At 50.5% G+C, this 15,130-nt stretch overlaps 1 protein-coding gene across 7 annotated transcripts in view; it reads right to left on the reverse strand.

Moving 5' to 3' along the window:
* Positions 1–15,130, reverse strand: part of LOC119382861 (ecdysone-induced protein 74EF) — a 266,794-nt gene that overhangs the window by 173,187 nt on the left and 78,477 nt on the right. The window contains exon 1 of one of the 7 annotated variants that reach the window (XM_037650743.2): positions 13,526–13,549. The exons of the other annotated variants lie outside the window; for them this stretch is intronic. The gene's annotated coding sequence lies outside the window, so the exon portion shown is untranslated. Of the gene's footprint in view, positions 1–13,525; positions 13,550–15,130 lie in introns of those variants that run through there. 7 annotated transcript variants of the gene reach the window in all.

Genomic DNA, 15,130 nt, shown 5'->3' on the forward strand with positions numbered 1-15,130 from the left:
AAGCTCTCCACCGCCGTAGCGCCGTCTAGCGTCTGCGATGTTTCGCCGCCTTTCTGGGAGTGGCGTGAACGCGCCTCGCCGCCTGATGGCCGCGCTGCAGTCGCTCGGTACTTGGGCGTGCTACTCTGCTCTGAGGCCAGTATATACAACTAGCAGGAAGCCCATATCCGCCAAGCCTCACTGCGGGCTCAGTGCATTCTTCGGCGCCGCATCTTGTGGGGGTGCAACCGCTTCATCATGGTGCGGGACATATGGAAACTTGTGCATGTTCCCTGCCTTACATTTGCCAACGCAGTAGTCTGCATGACAGCGGCCACCAGAGAATGGCTGGAGCGGCGGCAACGAGAAGTTGGCCGCACGGCGCTTGCGTGCCATGGAAGAGTGGCAAACGAGGCAGTCCAGTGGGATCTAGGCTGGTCTTGTTTTGAAGCTCGCGAGGCCTCCAGCAAATTAGTGTACCGGGGTCGCCTTCAATTCATGTGCAGAGAGCGCTGGGCAAGGCAGGTATTTGAATACCTTGCGGCAACATGCATACGTACCTCTTGGGTGAACCGGGTGTACCGGCTCGAAAAGAAGTATGTAACCTTCACAGAGCCGGTACAGGCTGAAACTGCAAGGCTCTATACCAAGGAGGTGCGTAAGCGGGTGCGCGACAAGGAGGAGGAACTGTGGCAACAAGCAATGAGTGGAAAAGTTACCCTCGAACTTTACCGCAGCAGTAAAGGCACCATAGGCTCAGTTCGCATGTACGATAACAGCACCGGGAGCTCGCTTCTGTTCGAGGCTCGAGCTGGCGCGCTTCAAACCCTTACGTACAAGAGAACGATCGACAGGGAGATGGCTTCGGTGCTGTGTCGCGCCTGTGGAAGTGCGGACGAGACAATTGCACATCTTGCGATTGAGTGCGGACAGATAGGCCTCCCGCGCACGGAGTCATTGCGCACCGCGCTGGGCTTTGCGGGGGAAGATGGAGAGACTGATCTACAGGCAGTGAGAGTGTCGATGCGGCGCCTTGAACGCTGGAGGGCAGTGGTTGTTGCGCAGCGGTCGAGGACACAGGGTGGCGTAGTGTAGTGACAACATAGTGTTAGCAAGCGCGAACCGAGCGTGCCCTTGTGCTTTCTTCTACTGTGCCCCACTCTTTTCTGTTTGTTCGGTTTTCTTCCCCCTTGCTGGAACCGTCCATTGGGAGGGGTTGGGGTTTTTTATTTGTTGTTTTTTTTGTTGTTTTTTTTCTTTCTGTTTTTTTTTTCCATATCCGTGTGCTAGGGTGTCATTACAACCATAATTACACCCGCCCGTTAAAAAGGGAACAGCAGCAAATCATCATCATCATCATCATCAACTGAAGGCGCGCGGCGCCGCGCGCAAGAACTGCTGGGCGCGTCGGCGGCACCCGGCTAATCGGCACTATTACTGATGCGGCTTTCGTTGCGTGTCTATCATTATTAAGCGTAGGACTTGTCGTCGTAAGCCTTGATGGATGAAACTTTAAAGCTTTCAATGGATGCTTGCTTCATATATATGCCTTTGAGAGATACTGCAAATCAGTTCTTGTAGCCGAAGTGACTGTTGGAACTTGGAAGGTACGAAAAATATAAAAATGAAAACGGGCTGATACCGACCATGAAGATTTACGATCTCGGTGTAATTGAGCCAAACTCATTGCTGGGCTAGTTAGGTTACTGTCAATTAACTAGACGCCGATCGAACGACCGCCAGAAGAAAGAGACAGAGGAAACAGAAAGGGCGTGCCTTATTCCGATTTCTTTGTTTCAATGCTTTCTTCTGGTGGTGATTCGGCGTCTAGTTTATTCTGAGTAACTGAGCTGCTCTATTGGAATTTAACTGTGCTCAGAAAGCTGTGTGCTGATATTCTGCCGAAAGCACGCCGAACATTTACCGCGCGTTGGCGAAGCTGTGTGCACGGTGCGTATCTTTACAAATGCCCTGTGGAAATGTGACTTTTTCGACATTACGAGGGCTCAAAGGTACAGGAAGTCAATGGTAACTCGACCGGTACAAATAACGGTCGTCCTCAGGGGCGTTGCATGGATATTGTTATTGGCGCCGGGTGGGGAGGTGAGACTTTACTGCCCGTATTTGTGCGTGTAAATATATATATATATATATATATATATATATATATATATATATATATATATATATATATATATATATATATATATATATATATATAAACATAATATCGCAAAGGGTAGAGCACCACCGCCTGGCTTGACTTTTGACACTTTACAGATAAAACAACGAAATTATAATATAATACAAAACATGCATTGTGAAAAACAAGTTTTTGCAATGGCATCGATAGGCCAGGAAAAGTGCAATATAAGCTGTCCATTGAAAAGGAGAACTGGTTGTAGTGAATTTAGGCAGAATAACCGACGGGCTATATTTACATCTGCGCATTTTAAGATGCTTGAGATAAGCCCTGACGCATGAAGTTTGCGCCTTGTAGCGCGCCTTCGGCTCGGCTCCTGCAGCTGGCTCGGCTCCCTGGTATTTTAAGCACTAACCGATGCGTAGCATAACCGATGCGTAGTAACCGCGGAAGCGTAGGCGTGCGCAAGGAGGGGGGGGGGGGGGCAGGGGGCGGCCACCACCACCCTATTCACCTAAGGGGGGGGGGGGGGGGGGGCGCAAAGTCTGCTCCATACATTGACTTAATAGGGATGGGGGGGGGGGGGGCGCTGCGACGAACATTCGCCCGACTTCGACCCCTCCCCCTGAAGGGGGACCCTGCGCACGCCTATGCGCGGAAGCACGCTGTTAAAGAAACAGAGCAAAACTGGCAGAACTCAGCCGTCACTAATATAAATGTTGTGATAGAGTTATTTGTACTCAGGTTAATCATGAAACAGTCGAACGCATTGGAGCTCATATAAGGATCAATGCTCTGGATATCGTAGAAAATGCTGGCAGAAGAATGGTAGGCTTTCGTCGCTGGTTTTTTTATTTCTTCGTAGTCACTTATAGTGTAGCGCGGCTCGAAGTGTTGTTTGCAAACCGCACAGCAATCAGTGAGCAGCTAGGTGCAAAATCCGATTGTCGCCTTCTTTTGGGGGCCGGCAGGCTCCAAAAACAGGGAATATCTCAGAGCAATTTTGGCACGCCTGCATATTCACTCGTGCACCACGGCGCGTAGCAGGCGTTGAGACGCCGATTAAAGCTCAGTAATGTATTAAACGCGCTCAAAACGCGCAATTACACGCTTTCGTAGGCTGCGACGCGCGCGCGCCAAATGCAGACGCTCTCCACAGCTTCAGTGGATGGATGGATGGATGCTATGAGCGTCCCCTTTATAACGGGGCGGTGACACGTCTGCCACCAGGCTCGAAGAAAAAAAAAAAAAAAAAAACCTTCCTTGTTTTAAGTTGACCTAATACCTTATCCACATTGATTAAATCTATGTTATTATACCAAAAAAATATTTATTCACGGTCCATCTCTCTGCCTCTTAAGGCAGAATGACCTTATTTTTCCCCATTATTTATTTTTTTACTTTATCTCTACCTTTCTGCCACCAATACTCTAACCGTCTCTTACTTATTTCTATCGCGGACGTGTTCAGCTTTCCATTGTTGTCCCTAAAACCCAAGGCCACATTCAGGGGCGTAGCCAGAAATTTTTTTTCGGGGGGGGTTCAACCATACTTTATGTATGTTCGTGCGTGCGTGCGTTTGTATGTGTGCGTGCCTATATACGCAAGCAAAACTGAAAAATTTCGGGGGGGGTTTGAACCCCCCCAACCCCCCCCTTGGCTACGCCCCTGGCCACATTCAATCATTACATGTTCCATCGTTTCCTTAGTTCCCCCGCAGCATGTACATTGTTCTTCTTCGTTACTGAATCTCGCTTTATAACTACGCGTTCTAAGGCAGCCCGACTTTGCTTCAAACAGTAAAGCGCTTCCCCTTGAATTATCATAAAACCTTTCCCTCCTTATTTCGTTTTTTCCAAAGTGACTACAGCGCCGCCGCTACGATCGCCCGTCGGAGCATCACCCGAGATGCGGCCTTCTGGTGTGTGGGGTTCCGCGGCGGTGTATGCACCGTATACGCTGAGTTCACAAGGTATCGCTGTTCTTCGCGGTACACGGGCAAAACAGAGCAACGCTTCGCGAGTGTAAAGGCGCTAGTGAGTAATCTGTAAGCTGTCAGCTTCAAAATGGCTGAAACAGCAAGCAGCGGCGGCCCACGAGACGTTCCCGCAGCAGCGCTGACGATGAGTAGAATGTCAATGCAGTTCTTAAGCAGCATGTGTAGATTGGTAATTGCTTTGTATATTTTGTTACATTTGGCCTTGGTGTGGTTCTTGGAATATGCACTATGAGAGACGGTTAACACTTAGGACAACCCTCGAAGTAATCGGAGAAACGTAAATAGAGACGAGCGAACACGTAGGCCATTGTCCGGCTGCGCGTTAGGTGCGCGCATTAGTGTTTAAGATGACTCCCGGGTTTCCGTGCCATGATTATTCAAGCTAAACGTAACTCTAATCCTTAACAGACCATTTGGTTCCGCTTGGCACGTTGCAATACAATGTTCATGGAACGACAGGAGCACAAACACCGATGCCTGTGTTGATTCGTGTCGCCGTCGTAGTTAAAAGCTTGTGGCCTCTGATCGTTGCGCAGGAGAAGCAGATGTACGACGGGTGAGCTCAAAATTCGGCGTAGAAACAACACGATGATAAAATGAAAATAAGCCTCTTGCACATCTGGAAGCATGGCATGGCGTAAGTTCGCTTCGGCGCGAGCCGCCTCCACTAACGATACGCCGAAAGGTCGCTTATTTTTGATAACATTACTGTCAGTTCGTTTTGTGGCGAGTAGCATTACGACGAGCACACGTGTCCAGGTAACGACCTAGCTTTAACGAACGTGGGTCGATTGTTCACGGCACCCAGGTTACCGCGCAAAAGAAAAAAGAAAGAAAAGAAAAAAAAAGGTGCGGTTGTCATAACGCTACCCCAGTTATCGTCAGAAAATTGACAAGTCGAGAAAGAACGTGCTCTCGACGAAACGTTAGAGACGCGTACCTGCGCCAAAGCACACATGTCATGCGGCCCTTTCTGTCATGTAGATTGGAAAGTGCTAATTCGATAATCTCGAAATTGCACGCACTAAGATGGAATATTTTCTAGCCGCAGACATTGTAAATCATGTGCTGTAGCATAGAAATCAGAGAGGTTGATGCTATGACAGAACAACTCTTGGCCAAACATGTTGTGTATTAATCGTCAGCCTTGACATATCGGTTCTCTTTGGTGCAGATGTTAAAGTGTACCAGAATCCAAGCACATTCACAAGCTGGTGCGATGACTTGAAAAAGTGGCCATAAGTGAAGACACCACATATAATATACGATTTGCTGGAGAAGAAGGCGTGCGACCTAAGAGAAGCGAAGTCATTTAATTAAAAAGCATTGTGCACTTCGCATGCCTCGGCTGCCAGTCTTTTACGTTTTTTTTTTTTTCCGCCGCAGCCAAACACAGCGCAGTGGTGGTCGACCTGTTCTCGTTCGAGATTTCTATTTACCGCAGCACAATTGCGTCAGCGCGTCGAAAAAATGCCAGGCCTGCGCGGAAAGCGCAGCACAGTCACAGCGAAAGCTGGAAGAGCGGCATTTTTAGAGCCCGTTCTAAACTCTCTTGGGGCTACTAATACAAGTACACTAGCAAGGTCCCCACTACGCCATAAATCACAATATTTGTGAAATTGGGAAGCACCTACAACGCGATTATTCGTCATTGTGCGCAGAAGCGAGGTTCCAGCTACACATATGTAAGGCATTATGTGCACTTTGTTTACGTGACGACTGATGTCGATGAAGAACTGTGGCTCAGCCCTTCGTAATGGGCTGGAAGCTTTAAACGGCTCACCAGTTACGTAATTCGCATTGTGTGACGCCCGGTCGCTATTAACTCTCCCACCATGCAATATAACATACATTGACGTGAGAAAGAGAGACAGAGAGAGGGGGGAAGAACTTTGTTGAGACCCTGAGGAAATGGATGATGGGCTCATGGGCTTCCTTGGCAACCAATGCAAGTGCACTTGCGAGGAACCCACTACGCTATAAATCATAATTCTGTGAAGTAGGGCAGCAGCCACTATGCCATTTTTCATCATTCAACGGAGAGCCGTGGTACCCGCTAAAAACATGTAAGGCATCATGCGCACTTTGTTGGTGTTGTGCCTGATGACGATGAAGAATTATTGCAGAGCCCCTTGTAGTGGGTTGGAAGCATCCAACAGCCCACTCGTTGCGCAATTCGCATTGTGTGACGCCTGGTTACAGAATTCGCGTTGCGTGGTGCGTGGTTGTTATTTCACTCTTCTACCACAGTAAATTACATATGTTAATGTGGTTCCTTCTGGACATGAGACCTGTATAGCGTCGTTTTGCAAGGCAGTTCCAAGCACCGGCATGGCTCTGAGGTACAACACTGGGCTCCCACGCAGAGGACCCAGGTTCGAACCCCGTTCCATCCTGGAAATTTTTTCTTATTTCGTTTTTTTTCTTATTTCGAGCGATAGTGGTTACGGACACCGGCGGCCGGCGCGGCGTCGGCGGCGGACCACTAACGCCACCAAAAACGCCGTTGAAATGATCTCATAACAGCTTTCGCCTGTAAAATGGAAACACGCTGACCTCTCACGCACCACGCAATGCAAAACTCGGGAATCCGCACACACCAGCGGCAGCGGTCGGACGGTTGGACACGTGGTGGAGAGAGAGAGTCACGAAAATACACCGGTTCGAGGGACGCTCCTCCCCTCCGTGAAAACGGTCTATAGGCTACAAGTACCAAAAAAATTAAAAGAAGAAATGCGATCGAGAGGCCCTTGGCGCCCCACGTTAACTGAATATCTGCGTACAGCTGATCTAATTTGGTATGGGCTATCAGAGAAAAGACACAGTGCAGCATAATCGAGTAAATGATTGAACACATAAATAAACGAATTAAACAAGGAAATACAAAATCCGTAGTCTTTCCGTTTTATCACTGGAAAGAGTATCATGTGGGAGATTTTATCAACCAATAATCTCGCTCCAGACATTGGCGTTAACCGAAGCGCCGGTTTTCTTTCTTTTTTTTTTTTTGTTAGGCACTTCGTAAAAGGTTTTTATACGAGAATCCCACGGAGGTTTCCATCAGATTATTTTTTCCGCGAGTAATTTTCTTGTGCAAACCGCGTGTCATCCGTCTGAGCAACGCATTCTTTCGCCGTCTCCTCTCCAAATCGACGTATCATCATAGAGCCCCCCCTCCTCCCCCAACACACACACACACACACACAAATTAAGCGATACATTCGGTGTTAAAGGAATATACCCAAATAATCAGGTGCAGAAAAGACAATCTGAAGTTTCATTTCCAAAGAATCCGGCACATTTGCGATAGAGAAACATCTTGTACATAGTTCCCGTTTAAATGTGCCATAAACTTCGGTTCACCACAACGACGGCGCAAAGAGGACGACGACACAGAAAAAGGTCACAGGGTAAGCGCTGGGCAAATAATTTTCAATTAGTTACATTTCGCAGGGCAAGGTGTCATGTAAAACAAACTGTCTGCACGCGCACCGTACGGGCACAGGCCAAATGTTTCGAGAAAACTGGAGAAATAAGACCGAAGCGCTTGTTTCAATGCACTTATTCGGTTGCGGATGAACTTGCCAGGAGTGCCGAAGACAGTGAAGTCTCACTTCGTGAACGCGCGGATTACGTGCAAGCGTACGGGTATACGCTGTAACCACTCGACCACGCCTCCACGACACTCCCCTTTCCCTGCTTCGCCGCGCGCTCCTCCTCTCCACCTCCCCCAGGGCTCGCTTCCCCCGTGGCCTTCTCGCCAATTTCACAGATAGGGCATGCGCATTTGCGCGTAACCTAACTGTTACAGTCGAACCGCCATTGTTCATTGTAACGCGACCTCGCTCTAAGCAAACATGTCGATAACTTTAGGATTGCTGCACTTGTTTTCGGGAACAGTTTCACATGAAGTCAAGGTCACGTGGAAAATCGAGAATACCAAGTTTGCAAGGGCTGATGAAGTCAAAAGAAACGTTTTTTTTATTGTCTTTTTTTTTGTTGCTTTAAGAATCCTAAATAGCATAAGGGCCTCCAGGAGAAAAAAAACAAACAAACAAACAAAATCTGCGCAACTCGAGCCATGGTGTCTCCCTAATGCGAGACTTCGCATGTTTGAGGGCATAGGTGATTACGTGCAAAATAGTACACGTCGTCCTGCCAGTGCACATGCTGCAATCATATAAAGCATACAGTGAAACCCGTTGGCAACATAGATGATGCCAGTGCGTTGAAAATAGAGAAAGCTTTCCGCCTGCTAAAGCCCCGCCGTCGCGCCGTACCGCACTGAGGAGATTAAATCGATGCGGAATCACAAGGCCTGGCCCCTGCTGGCCCGATAGCGCTTAGCGCAGACCTAAAATAGAACGCCACGGGGTCTACAGCAATTAGCACTCTCTGTCCGCGAAGCGCAATAAGATTTGAATGAATCTGGTAGGGACCGGCTAAAACTCCTCCGCAATTTTGAAAGTACATGCGATAAGCACACAGTAACAGCGCTTTTCTGGCGTTCAGCCAAGGCACGCTCCTCGATGATGGTTGGAGGTAGGTCTCTCAATGGCACACTAGAAAACCACTGAGAAAGAAAGAAAGAAAGAAAGAAAGAAATATGAAGAAAGAAAGAGAGAAAGAAAGAAAGAAAGATGAAGAAAGAAAGAAGAAAGATAAGAAAGAAGAAAGAAAGAAAGAAAGAAAGAAAGAAAGAAAGAAAGAAAGAAAGAAAGAAAGAAAGAAAGAAAGAAAGAAAGAAAGAAAGAAAGAAACAAGCTGTTCTTGGCCCGCTGATCTTGGACGGATAGGGGCTGTGAAGCGGTAAAAGATGGCGGACGGTATACACAACGCAGGTCTTGGGAAGGTCTGGGAAACGTGTGCGAGAGGTCTTGAAATTCCAAGTGAAATGGGAATAGGTGTGCCTGTAATTACAGCTAGGTAACTGAAATGTTGCAGCTCTAAATGGTATTGAGTGAACTAATCGCATTATACGGCGCTTGCTCTTCCGCGCGTGCGTGCTACCCTCCTAGAAAAAAAAAAAGAATGAGTCCTAGGACTCTTTTTTGTGGCTTGCCACGTATATGACTCTCTTTAAGAGACACGTGAACTCCCATTGGAGATAGTTATACTTTCGTCGGAGAGTCGTGGGATCCAAAAGAGGGAGCTATAGCGTGTCTCTTTAAGGAGAGTCATATAGACGTGGCTTGTACACTGATTTTGTTGTTAGATTGCACGTGCTGACTCCTCCCGCCCCCTCTCCTCTTCACTTTCGGTAATGTATTCCCCTCTCCCACAGCGGGATATGCAACGAGACGCTGTTTAGGCCAGCAGCTATGTAAGGCGCACGCATATGACTCATGCAATAAAAATCTTTTGTCAATGTATATTTCTTTGAACGAGAATTCAGCCATCCGTCCACGTTTGTCATTCTATACATGCCAGGGAGGGAGATGAACGAGAAAAGGGAGGGCTTGGCTATTCCGTAGTGCCTGTGACGGATACACATGGTTACACACACATGAACCGAGATAATACCGAGAAGAAAAAAAAATACAAACGAACGTGCAATATCTTGATGTCGTTGCACAAAGCTTGTGACACATGGTTTGCAGCCTTTCACACCGGAAATGTGACACGTGACACACTTGCGACGTGGAACGTGTCAGGGAATGAACCACGTGTGTGCTACGATGCTGAAGAACAAGCCGCGCAGGCAAAACTGCGTGACGGGCGCAGCATGCGAGCCCGCCGGCGTTAGATACCACCGGGCAAGTCAACGCATGCAGCATCGTTTCCGCTTTTCAAGCGAAACTTGTTATGAGTTAAAATTTTCGGTGGCGTCGGTGACTGTAGAGAAATGCGGCCCTCGAAGTTGCGCCGGTCACATGGGTATTTACGCGCCGCGTTTCCAATAAATCATGCTCTCCCGATCGCGGGCTTGTCTGCGATCGGCCGTTTCTGATATAGCAATCTGATATTTTATCGAGATCACATGTCATTTCCCGTTGCCACATTTGATTGTTGCCAGGATATGAACGCATGACCGTCGTTGCTGCCTGTAACAAGTGAAGTGTTGTGTTGCTGAACACGTGGATGACGGTCCAATTCGCGGCATGGAGAGAGGAGACAGTTAGGAGGGAGCATTCCGCAATGCGACAGAAAGAAAGGCAGTAGGTCAGGCAAGCTTCGCTTTCTATTTCCCCGGTAGGGCTCCTGATTTTTCTCTTTTTTTTCCGGCGTAATTAACACCTTTCAGCGAAACGCTGCGTGCGTGTTGAGATCGTTTTCACCGTGAGTATCCTGTTGATAACCGTGGAGCTCCGACTTACGCCCACAAACCGACCGCAGGCCACGCTAAATGTCGACAGCCCCCGCAGGCAGGCGCGCAGCCAGAAATCTTCTGTCGGGGGGCGGGGGGGGGGGGGGGGGTTCAACCATACTTTATGTATGTTCGTGCGTGCGTGCGTTTGTATGTGTGCGTGTAAAATTGCACATGCAACCATGTGCACATGCAACCACGTGCAATTGCACATGCAAACACATGCAAAATTGAAAAATTTTTGCCCCCCCCCCCCCCCCCGACTACGCCCCTGACCGCAGGCAAAACGGCAACGGCGCTCGCATCCCCGCATGCCTCTCATAATGCTCGCGTTCAAAGACGAAGACAAACGCAATGCTGTAACTAAACGCCTAGCACGTACGTGGGCGATCGCTCTCCGTTTCGTCGGATCCGCACAGAGCAGTGAAAGCTGCCGACAGTCAATATAAGGAACGGGGACCTTGGGCTTGTCCACCGGAAGCATAACCGATGTTCTATGCAGCGTCGCAAAACTGCAACAACGTAGCAACGAAGACCCTTTCTTTATTCCCTTTCCTTACGGTGGACAGTGAAGTTCTATATTTGGCTGCAATGCACGGATACGGTGAAAAGGAAGAGCTCTCACTGACCATATTTACCTCACATATAAACTGTGCTCGCTATTAATCATGAACGGCATTTGTTTTCGAGAAGCGTTACGCGCGCTGGCATGCGGTTTTACGAACAGTTTATAAGAACTTTTGTTTATCTACATTTCTTTATTATTTATTTTTGTGAGCGCGAGGCCCACGAGTGTCTTCTAACAAGGTCACCGAGGTCTGTTTATATGAGCGTGACCGACCTCCTCTTCTCCCCAACGTCATTTCAGCTGGCTGGCATATCATCCTTTTCACTGAAAGGTACGTCACATGGTTCATTCTATGAACCAAGCGGACTGGAATGAACAGCGTATCACGCTAGAGCCGGGATGTCCACGGCAGTGTTCACACTGCCGGCGCTGCCTCACAGAGGGTGTCCCAAACGCGACCGCGTGCTGCAATGTTCTTTGCAGAGACCGTCTGAACGGCAGACTCTATCGACTTTATACACTAGCCATAGATCCGCCCGCTCAGCTTCACGCTGGCGTGCACCTATGCCGTTCTCGAAGGTACGCTGACAATCGAGGCTCTGATGCATTTAAACAAGGGGGAAAGCAAACGGTGGCGTGGTGTTAGGCCTGTCGTCAGCGCGATGGTAAAAAGCGCAGCCACGTGGGCGCTGCCCAGGGACGCCCCCACGAGCGCTGCTGGTTAGGCCCGAGCCGCGCGTCAGCTCGAAAAAAAAAAAAAGGAAAGGAAAAGTAATAAAGAGAAACCTGCTCTCGCTCGGGTTGCGAGGCAGCACCCCTCGCCCTGTCCGCTGAACGACAGCGGCCGCCCCAGTGCGTTATTTTACGCTACTGCTGGACAGCGGCCAAGAAAACGGCACGGCCACCACGCTCATTCCAACACGGTTGTATTTCCGCGAAACAGGGAAGCCGCTATGTGAAGCTGCCATGCGAGCGCTGGATAGTATGTATAATAGGCATAGTTGAAGACCCAAGCGCGTGGTAGCGGTCTTCAACGCCGGACTGCGCCGATGGGCAGGCACCGCTCGTCGCCTACGTCCACGCGCCAAACCATACCTAAACGCGGGAGACCCGAAATCAATAACGGTACAGGCGTCTGTCCGAGGCGGCACCTGCCGGCGAAACACTCTGTACCGATTTAGATTGGTTAGGTTCGTTTCATTATTACTACTACTTCTAGGCTCTCCTCAGAAATCAACGCGAAGCCCCGTCCGTCGTGAATGTGACTCGGAAGACCGTTAAGTGTAAAGCGGTATCGCAACTAAAGCGCGACGAAAGAGCGCCGTAGGCAAACAGCGGACGGCTGCTGCCAAGGCGGCCCTGTTCAACTCCACAATGAATCGCAGTGGCTGTCCTGCAGTGCGCGGCGAACATTGCGAAAACGCGGATCGTTTTTTTTTTCTTCCTTTTTTTCGTCCCAACGTGTAGGCATAATACGTGGTATTGGTATTGTCTCTGATAAAGAAATACCTTGTTTCGCACTACCGCATCCGAGTCACCCAACGATTCCAATTTCAAAGAAAAATAATCGAAATCAAACCCCCGCCCGAACAGGAGGGTTTGGCGATGGAATTGCGTAATTAGAGCCCTCATCAGGCAGGATCCATGTTAAGTGCCGAATCGTTTGTCAGTCAATTTTTACCGGTGCCAAATGCCCGGATCACGAATGAATGGAAACGCACTCGCACGTTTTGGAGCTTCCGCGCCGCGTTCACCCGCGCACTACAGAAAAGTTCGGCTATCCAAAAGCCAACTGGCTCTTTTTTATCTCTACCCTTAATTATGTCTACAGTAGTGTGTGCCGGTACTTCCTGCAAAGCGTGCGATCCCGAGCGGAAAGTGGCCTTCGCCGCTGTGACAGCGCAAGCAGCCGTGAACTATGTGCCAAATACATCCATGCAAGGAAAGGAGTCCGAGGCAATGAGAAGGCGGTATGTCATGTATCATGTCTGATACTAATGTCGCGCCGGCACTCCGACGTCGGAGAGAAGTGTGTGGTAACGCCCCACGTGGGATGGCAGCAAAATATCAATGTCAAAAGCGCCACTCCGCCGGATCAATCGACGACACTGTGCGCCCGCGCCGCGCACCCCGGATATACACACAGTAACATTCCTCCTCCTCTCTCTCCTCCATCAATGTATATACTGTAGCGTATACATGCTATGTATGGACTATATACACGTAAAAAAAGGAGAGAAAGAAAACGGAATCATACCATGTCGAGTGGCGGCGTCGGCGAGCGGAAAGAGCGGGCTCTCAAGATGCGGCGGCGGCACAACTTGTTGAGGGAAGCGCGGCGGGAGCCGGTTGCGCAACACGTGGTTTCGCGCAGTGTTCGTTGAGCGCCGGCGTTGCCGACGCGAGCGACAACTGCACGCGCTCGCGTCCTCGCCAGACTACAATCACCAAGCGACCTTGGCCGTGTGACTTTGCTGCGAGCGCAGAGGGGAGCCGAGCTCGGGCCTGACGTGCTGCTGCTCTACATACCTCGCATCATATGTCCCACGCCGCCGAGGCCCGGGGAAACAGAGCTGTTTCAGTGTCGCCGATCGCGTAATAATCCGAGCTGCGAGCACATGGCTTCTCCCTTAGTCCGGACGGGGGGTCCTCCCCCGGTGATGAAGCTGGCAGCAGAGCACGAGGGGCAGTTGGTGACACGCGACGACGCAGCTGATGCTCGCACGCAGCAGCGGCCGCCGCCAGGCGAAAGCACATGCATCCACGGCCGGCCTTCAAAAGCCTACACGCGCACGCGGCGCTTGGAGGAGCCGGCGGCGCGCGGGGAAACCCGGAAGTCGCGGAGCACTCGGTTGGTGATCTTGACGTCACTCGTGAGGACTTCCGGCAACGGAACTCTCCTTCGGTTTGGCGGCGCCCTCCCTTTCGTCGACGTCGCTCCCCGAGGCCACCGTCGGGGCGCTGCTGCGGCGGCAGCAGACGACGCCGGCGTCGAGGTCCCCGCTGTCGTCTGCTCGCTTCCTTTTTAAGCGGCTCTGATGGCCGGCAATGTGGCTCTCCAATTAGGAGGAGCCCGGCCTCACAACCGTGACTGGGACCTCCCGAAGAGACCCTGGATTCTGGTATAGCACAGCAGCGACGACGGTCTCGTCGCAAAAACCCGCGCATTTCGAGCAACCCTCCTTCTCCCAAAATCAGTTGCGCAACGTGCTCATTCGCATTGGCGGCGGCCCACCGCGGGAGTCGAACGCGAAAAAAGTGGCCGCGGGGGAGAAACGATGTTTCTCTTGCTCCCCCGGCCCGCCCGGACGTCGCGTTTTCTCCCCTACTAGCCTCGTTCTGAGCACGCGCAACACAGCGCGCTCGCTGCTGCTGCTCTCGAGGCAGTGCGCGCGTGCGGCGTCCTTGAGAAAGGCGATCCTTCTTCTCTAGGAGCTTCTTTCCTCCGCTCCCTCCTGGCTTCGAGAAGCCGCGCGATCATGCTTCGCTTTCCGACCGTGAAAGCTTGGGCGGTATCGCCGGCTCCGCGCAGCGAGCGAGCTCCCCGCCGGGGCGTGTTTCAACAAATTCCGGGCGGTGTGCATTTTTCAAACACCCCTCCTTTCGGCCACATGTTTGTTTCAAAAAAAAAAAAGCAACGTTCGTAAGTGCGTCAGCCTAAGCGTCAGGTGGACTCCGCCTTCCCGCCGAATGTTTGATGAACCGGTCATCTCACTCAAACTGACAGAGAGAGTATTCCTGTTAGAGCTGCCCGCATTTACAGTGGCCTTCCCTCTTTCGAGTAGAGGAGGGCAGGCTCGCCGCTGTCCGCCGTTTACGAGTGGCCTTGGCCCTGGCGACAGGCAGGCGGCGTGCCAGTCGAGCTCATGGAGGTCCGGCAGCAAAAGAGCAAACTTGAGTGCGAAGGTGACGTCACTCAGCGGAAGAGCTTATTTACATAGTGAAAGCGAGAAGACTACACGAAGCAGCCCGGATGGGAAAGGGGCGCTCTCGTCGTAATGAGATCCTTTGCGCGCCCAGACGGTTTATGGTACGCCTTTTCACTCGGGAATATACGCTTCGACACAGTAACTCCTCCGCTATAACTTGCTACTCAGTGAGAAGCGGCGCTTGCATAACGCTCTGCTTCCGACC

Source organism: Rhipicephalus sanguineus, chromosome 2 (genome assembly GCF_013339695.2).
Source record: "Rhipicephalus sanguineus isolate Rsan-2018 chromosome 2, BIME_Rsan_1.4, whole genome shotgun sequence".
NCBI classification, from domain to species: domain Eukaryota; kingdom Metazoa; phylum Arthropoda; class Arachnida; order Ixodida; family Ixodidae; genus Rhipicephalus; species Rhipicephalus sanguineus.